The sequence below is a fragment of the Trachymyrmex cornetzi genome, unplaced genomic scaffold, assembly GCF_001594075.2.
Source record: "Trachymyrmex cornetzi isolate Tcor2-1 unplaced genomic scaffold, Tcor1.1 scaffold831, whole genome shotgun sequence".
Lineage (NCBI taxonomy): Eukaryota > Metazoa > Arthropoda > Insecta > Hymenoptera > Formicidae > Trachymyrmex > Trachymyrmex cornetzi.
Window position 1 is genome coordinate 48,598 of NW_017300171.1, and position 9,685 is coordinate 58,282.

General features: G+C 36.2%; 1 protein-coding gene and 1 long non-coding RNA gene across 2 annotated transcripts in view; one reads left to right on the plus strand and one right to left on the minus strand.

Annotated features, from left to right (window-relative positions):
* Positions 1-9,685, minus strand: part of LOC108768988 (muscle-specific protein 20) — a 46,382-nt gene that overhangs the window by 18,487 nt on the left and 18,210 nt on the right. The gene's annotated exons all lie outside the window — the stretch shown is intronic.
* Positions 1-9,685, plus strand: part of LOC108768991 (uncharacterized) — a 16,792-nt gene that overhangs the window by 1,666 nt on the left and 5,441 nt on the right. The window contains exon 2 of the long non-coding RNA XR_001940520.1: positions 3,479-3,484. This is a non-coding gene — a long non-coding RNA (uncharacterized LOC108768991). The remainder of the gene's footprint in view (positions 1-3,478; positions 3,485-9,685) is intronic.

Below are 9,685 nucleotides of genomic sequence, written 5' to 3' on the forward strand. Positions count from 1 at the left end.
CCCCCCCCCCCCTCCGCCTACGTCAGCGATACAACTAGTGTATCGATGTATCCAATCTATCGGCGCGCGACGCTGCCGTCGACCGCCACCTCTGCCACCACCGCTCCCACCACCATTGCCACGGCAAATTGTATCGACGCATCCCGAAGCAACAGTTGGCATAACTCCTCCCTCCCCTCGTCTTCGTACGAATTTTCCAATAATCACGAGAACGGATTAATCGCGTCAATGCGTTTCCCCAGTGTCTAATTTAATTTCGTCTGTATCATATAAATTAGCTAAAGCTTTAGGACGAAAACACACTCTTGCGTAACGCATAATGCATAATGCATAATGCGTAAGAAAATGGACCGATCAAAGTCTTTCATTTCCTCCCTTTTTATGAAATAAAAGATTCTGACTGATTGATTTTCTTTTGTCTTATATATGCCTTAAGCGTTACATATTTATACAAAAAAAAAACGTCTGTGCTCCGTCTTTTACGTGTGGACACGGAATCGCTATGCATTTGGAGTCTTGTCTCTCCGATTGTGAGTCTTGTCGGACCGAAATACAGAAATAAAGTCGTCTTGCTCATCGTAATAATTTAGATAAGACACAATAACAAAACCTCGCAGATAACTTTGGACCTCGCGTGAATAACTTGATGTAGTACTTAAAAATATTTTAACATAGCGAAAACTGCGAAGCAGAGACCAGAAGTAATCCGATAAAAGTACGAGCACTAGAATAAAAAGTTTCGTCATTACAGGAGTAGGTAATGTAAATTAACGAGTAATGAGAAGAAAGCTGCACGCAATTTACGATTTTGTTTCATTCCTCTGAATGCGCTAGATCGCTGCATTTAGATTTACACAAGAATATCAACTAATTTCTCACATCTATGGTTTCCTCTTAATGTTATGTATTTTCTATATATTACAGTTTTACACGTAATATTTACTTTCAAGGTACATTCTTGCAAGAACTCTTGAAAAAATTTGGACAAAACTTTTCTTTTATTTATAATTCACAAAAAATTTATAACAGAGAAGTGATTTTTACAAGACCGAATGATCATTGTTTATTTATTTTCAAGATTTTTCAAATTAAAATATACATTCTTGCGAAATTATCTGTTTTAATATCGCTGGAATTACAGAATCAGATTTTTACGTCGGATTCTATGATTCCAGCAATATTAAAACAAAAGATTTTGCAGAAATGTATATTTTAATTTGAAAAATCTTGGGAATAAAAGAAACAATGACATTTTCAACAATATGCGACAAGTAAGACACTTGCTGTTGTGACGCGATAATAGAATTTTACGTTAATTATGAGATTGAGAGGATTTTCGGGCGCGCGGGAGGACACGTGCCAACTGTCTAAAAGACTACTAGCCTGATCCTGCAAGGACGACGCGTCACGTGGTTTTGGATTGGTGGGGATCGCGCTAAAACGCCTACCCCGAAATCTGCTCGCCTAGTACGCGGCTGGTCGTACACTTGAATTCTCGATTGACGAGCTATCGACAGGCGATTGGTTCCGGATGGCCTATCACAATCCTGATCAGCGCTAATTATCACGACGTTGAAAGCGACGTTCCATTGATTGTCGTTATCAAATTTCGATACGATCCAATTTAGTGTTTCTAAAGACGCACGTGTCATTTTTTTTCTTCCCGGAGTGCTCCTTACGACCATTTGTATTTAATTAAAATCTGCTTTTTCGAGATAATTTGGAAAGAGAATTGATCGGAGAGAAGAACGAGACCTGTTGCTTGTTTTGTGTAGCGCAGGCGGTTCTGTTGGTATCAGGGACATATTACGCGCTTCCATCACGTTCGCGTTTCCGTTTTCTCCGAACCTCCCGTTTCACTTCTACACTCGAGTCTCACGTTCCTCAGGAACCTTAGGGACAGCCATGATCTCCTCATGAACGAGACGCGCACGAAGTGAACGCCAAAAAGCGAGAGACTAACTATAGTACAGCGTAATATAAACAAAATGTAATTTCTATGATAAAATCTTGTCGATGAATAGAATACAAGTTTCGCAAACGTTCTTCACAAATGTATAATACGCATCTAACGAAATTACATTCTTACAGAAATCACGTATCAAATTTTATGCTTACAGATAATTTTATTATCTGTAGTGACGCTTTGTCTTCCATGAATGTTACGAGAACGGTCAATTATTTAAGGTAGAATTCTAATTTGAGACATTTTTATTAAAAGATAAAACAGATTTTTGTATAAAATAGAATAGATTTCTATTAAAAGATAAACTTTATACGGAGATAAACGTAAATACGCATTAGAACTCTAATAGTCTAATAAATTTTATGGAATTGACAGGTCCATATAATGATAGACGTTTATTTATGTAAAATTTACTTTACTTTTCTAGTAAATGAATAATCGTCATATAAAACCATACCGTAAGGTATTTTTTACATTTTTACATTTCGTAAAGTAAATTTTGAAAGCGTCCGTTCCTATTAATCTTGAAAATAGTTAATTTATTTTACTGTAATAATTATTTAAATGAATTTATTATAATTGTAATGTACTTTTTTCCTTCTCGTATTTTCATTTTCAAGTAAATAAAGTTTGTCATAAGGCAAAAATATTTCAGAATATTTTTATTAATCTTGTAAGGTAAAAATCAATTATTTTTCTCCGTGTATATTTTGCAAAAGCAAGTAATTTTAATTAACGATAAATTTCTTTACGTTTATAGCAGCAAGTATCTCACTTGTTAAATGTTACCGAAGATGTTTCTTTTTAATCTTTAAAATTTTTTACATCCTCCAGAAATCTTCAAGAATTTGAGTTTTAGATCGAATTATAAATAATGTTGAGGCACGAGGGAGATATGCAAAATATTTTAATACAGAGGCGATATATTTGTATCTTTCCACGGGTGCCGCGGGGTGAATACTGTTTGCATGCTGTACGCCTCCACTTTTCCATGATATCCAGGCAGCATCCGGCCGGCGCGCGGCGTCCTCTTCGACAAACAAATGCGCGGCGATGCGCGCGGGCCGGCTGTCCCGTTGGGGGATAAACAAGCGTGACATGCTGATAGGTTCCTGGTAGTGTCGAAACGCCGTGAGATGTCGTAAACCCGAGAAGATGACAGAAAATCGATAGCAGGTCGCCTTCACGGTCGTCCGTCGTCGCGGCATCGACGTCGTCTTTGCTAGTTTTTCTTCCCGCGAACGGTCCACACGTGATATGGTGGCCTGTTCGTTTTCAGACGCCGTGCGTCTTCCTGCTGTCTTCGGGAAAAAATCCCGGAACGCAACAAATATGTATCGGCGGATCGGGACTATTCCCGTGGGTGATACTATCCTGCTACGTTGACACGTCACGGTCGTCATGTTGGGAGGATTTGACGTGAAATCGATGACACGCCTCCGATGCGTCCTGTTGCCGTCCGCGGCTATCAACATTTTTTTACGCCATCGGTAATGAAACGTGTATCGAAAGATTTCGGTCTTCCCGGCTACGGACACCGAAAGAGGTCTCACGTTAGAGAAACACGTCAAACTACAGATATGCTAATATCCGAGCGGCCGCGCCTTCTATAATAGGAAATATATTAGATATAGCGATCACTTTTTTTAACATCGATAATATTAATCGTCAGCATTATCGTTTGATCATCGGAAACTTGCTCTTTGTGCTTTAAACGTCTAGCAATTATCTTTATTCTTAGTTCTTTATCGTGCTTAATTACCGGGAAGGAGAAAAATTAATGCTTGTGAAAATCTAGCTTAATTTCTATAGAATTATAGTCAGCTATATTTCTATTCTACGATAATTCTCTCTTTCAAATCTGTTGTATTGCGTGTAAAATGCACTTTGCGACGCGTTCCTTGCAACTTGTTAGTATAATTATATCGTAAATGTTTTGATAGCTTATTCCGGAACGAAGACCCATTGGAGAGAAAAAGACGCGACGAGCGCGCTTGCGTCACCGTCGTATCGATTAAATGTCAGATTCATGTCATAAAGACGTCACAGGCACGGTTTTCACCAGGACAACATCCTGCGCTTGAATTTACGACCGCCAACGTGGCAACAGGTCTCGCGGGAACTCAACGCCGTTGTACGCAGAATCCGAGATTCCCGCCACACTTTCATCTCATTTCTAACACACATCCCAAGATAAGAATTATCGATGATACATTAAGATGTATTCGCTCTTCATCCTCCATTTATCTATATCTCATCCATTAAAACCATTAGATCCATTTAAATCGGGGTTAGTAAAGACTAATGTTTTTTTAAGAATAAAACATTATGTTTTTCTTCTTAAATATATTTTTAATGCTTTAAAGCCTGTTCTACGATGTGCATTTTGTTTTCCTGTTTCTTGTTTTTTGCTACTTTTTACATCTTGTCTTTTTGCCTCTTATCCCGTTTTTCGTTTTTATCGCCTGAGATAAAAGTTAACTTCGGAAGAAACAAGAAACACATGGCAAGAAATATAATTGTCAATAAAACGGTCGCAAAGAGGGAAGAAAACAAGAGATAAAGAGCAAGAAACATTAAACAAAGAGAACATTGTAGAATAGGCTTAAATATGCTTTAAACAGTATTATAAAAAAACATGTGTATAAAACAATAATTAAGCATGTTTTAAACTGTTCGAAATATGTTTAAAATATGTTTTTTACCAATCCTCTGATTTAAACGTATTTCATAATTAAAGTTGATAGATACTTTAGTTTCTATTAAAAATTTTTTTAGTTTTTTTTCTGATTTATGTTCACGTTAATTTCTTTAATTATTGTTAGAAAACGTTTTAAAAACTATCAACATTAGACGATTTAGCTTTTTTCTCTACTATTTATTATTTATTATTAGATTAACCCCCTTGCTCACCCCCTGCCACTCTTACTGTGAATATAAATTAGAAAAAAAATAATTAATTTTTTAAATACACACAAGTGAATATATATAACGTTGATTCAAAAAATATATTTCCCCATCTCAAACTAATAGTTTGAATTTGAAATCAGACAGTGAGTTTTTACATCATGCGTATACCAATACCATTGAAAAAATTATGGCTTAATTCTACATTTAATTTGTTTGATTTAATTTGATTATATTTAGGATTGTATTTGACTATCTAACATAGAAGTTTTAATTTATGACATTCAGCGACGCTGCGAATTGTATTGTATATTTTCTGACACATCTCTCATCTGTAATGTTTATGTTTTAAGAGTCATTTCAATTTTATACTCGCGTCACGGGACAGTTCTCTCGATATATTTTTCCTCCTTTGCGTTATGTTGATCAAAGTTTGCAGGTGGTGAGTTTCTTCGGTTAATCGTAATGAAGTATATTACTTATTTCGTAACATTTCTCCACAAGTTACATTTGTTATTACTAGTTCTCACTTGACTAATCAGTCAATGGACAAGGATGCTTCTCAAAATTTGGAAGGGGCTCTTCCGGCTGCTCTCTTGGATCGTTTAAGATGCGAGTAATGATCACTTTTATTGTCTAAACATCGCTGATGATGACTTAAATGAAGCTTACGATTTTGAATTTTATTAAATCTCTTGCGAGGTGATGTAAGAATTTTTAAATATATATTTTTTACACGCACTTAATAACTGCGTCTTCCTTCAGCTCTCAATCGCCCGTTATATGGTATATGATGATATTCATTATTATTGTTAAAAAATATATTATTTGTTGTCTTCGATGAAATATAATAATTGGATAAACGTCAAACTTTCAATTAGAAATATTATCTATACATATACATTACATAAAAGTCAATTTAAACAAACAAGATGCTCGCAACCGCCTTATTTTAGGTGTGCATTTTCCTTTTACATTAATATTTCCGAGAATATTTCACATTGATCGCTATCGCATTACGCCGACACGAAAGAAAGCATGCAGCTATAGCAATGTCCCCGTCGCATTTGCTCCCTCCTCCTACCCCCTAATACGCGCGTGCGCCTGCATTATCTATAATTCGCGGCGAACCACCTGTTGATCGTGCGACGCTCGTAAATCTAGCTCGGGGCTGTAATCCTGGTAGGCTCGTCTCGGAATGACGTCATTGACGATCTCTTGACGGACAACTGACACTCGCGTGCCGTCCTCGAGTGATTGGCCGACCCTCGTTGCTCGTCGCCCAGCGATTTCTTTTCATATTGAAGGAGTTTTCCTTACACCCTCTTTACCTCCTCGGCCTCTCTCGCCAGGGGTCCTCGCGACGCGCGCGAGAGAAGCTTACCAGGGTCCTCCGCGCGAAACGGAACAACGTGTATCCATCCCCATAAATTCTATCTACTACTCGGCGTTGCTCCCCTAGTAGGCACGAGCTTCCGTGACGTCACGCCGCGTCATATGACGAGAACGTACTCGATGATGCTCGATGATCGCGCCCGGAGGGTAACGCTCGCTCGGTCACCAGAGACTGAGGAAATGAGTGAGGGAGGCAGAGAGGACGTAACGTGCGGCCGTAGGGTCGTAATTTAGCGAATCGACCCGTCTCGGCGTCGGCGAAGGGTGTTGGCGGGACACCCTATAAATCCCTCAAACGTCTGCTGGTGCCCTGGTGCATCCGAGCGACTTACGCCACCGTGACGGACGGATGACTGACGTTTCTTCTGTTTTCAAAGTGTCGCGCACACGTTATCGCGGAGTTAAGCAGCATTCACATTGAGATAAATCGCTCTGAGATTATCCTGGGTTGAGGAGAAGCTGATACGAGTTGGAGCTTTGTACGAGAATGAGTTTTCAGTGCACAGTGCAATTCCGAACGAATCAAATTTAAACAGCGCTCTGTGCTATCCAGTCACATGCAAAACTCAATTTTACACGCGTTATCACATATTTAGTATACATAATCACAATACATATTAAACTGCAATTTTCTCTGTACGAGCCATGATCTCCTTTAGATGGACTAAATTCTGAAAATAGGATTTTACATCTCTTTCTGCGTTTCGAAAGAAAGAAGTTGTTGGTCAGTCGAATTATCGGTCGTCCATTGTGAACCAAGCCATTCAAGTAAAGTACCTCGCAAACATAGGCGATAATTATACGCGAAAGAAGTAAGAAGGGTTAAGAGACGAAAGAAGGAGAGGTGACACATATATAAACTAGTATAGAGCAAGGTACGACCGTCCAGGGTGCTGTATGCGGCCCTGGTACGCCAGCGTCCCTACGACGTAACATGATGTACAGATGACGGTAAATCAATACGCGTCGTCGTCGACTATCGACTCTAATGTTCGAGGGCAATAACGTAAGACACGTAAAAAAAAATAGAATATTCATCGGGATGGGCGTGACGGAAACACACGTGTCTACGAAAATGCGCTACCAATGTATATACACGATGTAATAAATAAATTCTGAAATATTTGACTCTGCTTAAACTAAAAAATCAGCGTAAACACTTTTTTCAAAAATTAATATAAAAGCAAATTTTGGTAATATAAAAATACGAACGTTTCCAGCTGCTCATTTTCCCAATATTAATTTAATCAACGTATATTCCATTGTTCACCATCATTTGATTATTTGTTAAATTTTTATCTTTGTGTCTTTGCTACGTAAAAAGATATCGACATTAAAGTTATATCATTTTATCTGCGATTAACACGGAGGAATTTCAATTAGGTAAGTAAAATATATATATGCAAATACAGAACGCCTCTTATTATTTTTTTTATTAATAAAATATGTAATATGAGCACATTGCTAAATTAGCTTTTAAATATAACTCGAGTCTACGACACGTGTCGATTATTATTATTCAAGACAAGTCGCGACTAAGTCGTTAGCATGATATTTCGCAATCGAGAGCCGTCAGACAAGGATCGTGCCAAGCATGCCTGGCGAGCTTCCGGGAGCAGGCAACCATCCGTATTTGGAAGTCCCGTGGGATACCTTGAAATTCCCATTAAATTCCCGCTGCGCGTGCATCAGGATTCCAGTGTCTAGGACGGGTCGGGAATACGCGGGGCGCGGTGAGAGGAGGGTGATTGCATCGCGATCGTTTAAGTTCAATTTTAAACGAGTCAATAACATCAAAAGCTTCGACTATCCGGCTCGCATCCTGGCGTAGAGCTAGAACGTAACATATATACCGTTCATTGTGATCCAAACCACCCCTAGACACCGTTTCGCCGAAGATGGGGTTCGAAGGTGAATACTGAATATGCGTTCTCAAAGCACCAGAGCAGCAGGAAGAAGACGAAATTGCGTAAACGTTATTTCTCTAGGGATGAATGGATGGAAATAATTTAAAGATATTAGATAATATCAATTGCCGTTTTATATCGTTGACTACTTATAATCAACTTGTAACTAAAAGTGAAAATATTTTTCTTTTTCTTGTACTTTAGAGAGGAAATGTTGTACTAAATTCGCGAAGTTAGTACGTCATATTTTCAGTTTTGATTTTTTAGTATAAAACTTTTAGTATGGAATTTTTTTTTTAAATGGAAAGAAATAAAAAAAGAGTTTCGCGTTCGTTATATTTAAAAAACCAAAATTGAAAAAGTAGCGGCCGAAACTCTGTTCAAAAATGTAAAGCATAGAATTCTGTTGGAACTTCAAGTGTCACTATGTCTTGTGTATTTAAAGTCTATTAAAATTGATAATTCTTAGAATTTTGTTTTTAAATTACATGTATTGGTACAACTGGAGCAATACTATAAAGGAATTATAACATTCGATAAATAAGATTTTTGCGATAGAATGATTCCCTCTTCTTTAGTGAATAATTTTGCGGTACGGTTTATTATTTCATGATAATTATCATTAAGAGATGAATTATAATTCATCTCTTAATTTGCGATTGCCAACGCTTTCTTTTGTTAATTTATATTTATATAAATATTTAAATATTCAAAATGATTATTAATAATGGGGATTCTAAAAAAGTATAATTTCATAAATAATATTGAAAGAATAAAAATAAAAAGGAGAAATATATAAATAGAGCCACAAATCTATATACATATTACATATACATATATTTACAAGATTTAATAAGAAATTTATTTACGGAGAGAATTTTTCATTATATTTTGCTGCAAAATTTACCATGTTTAGTGATAAACGTAGAACAATTTGGTAACTTATTATTATTATTATTATTATTATAGGAATTTCTGAAAATATTTTACAAAATATACATTTTATAAACTACACTACATAATAAAAATTACCAAGCAAATTGTAAATATTGTTTTTATACAAAATATTTAAAATGCGCCTCATAACATTTACACATTATATTTAACACAGATTGCCATTATATTATGGTATTTTAACACATATAATGTCTTGGAATTATCAAGATTCTCGAATTAATTTTTACATACAACTGTTACAACTAAAAACTGTACTGCTAGTACATCTCTTACACAGTAAAAAATTGTGCGTCCATATGTAGAATTTTTCTTGTGTTACCACATTTTGATTATTACTTCAATGTAAAATAAACATACAACCGATATGTTATTATTTTTGTAGATTTTGATATGTTCATATCATCTTTCTAACTTAACAATTGCGTATGTCAATTAAAAATGGAATATTATTTTGAGTGTTTTTAATATAATTGTTTTAATTTATATATCTCAAAGTCAATTTAATATCTAAGAATTTTTTCATTCACATTATACGAACAAAAATGTTTTATTA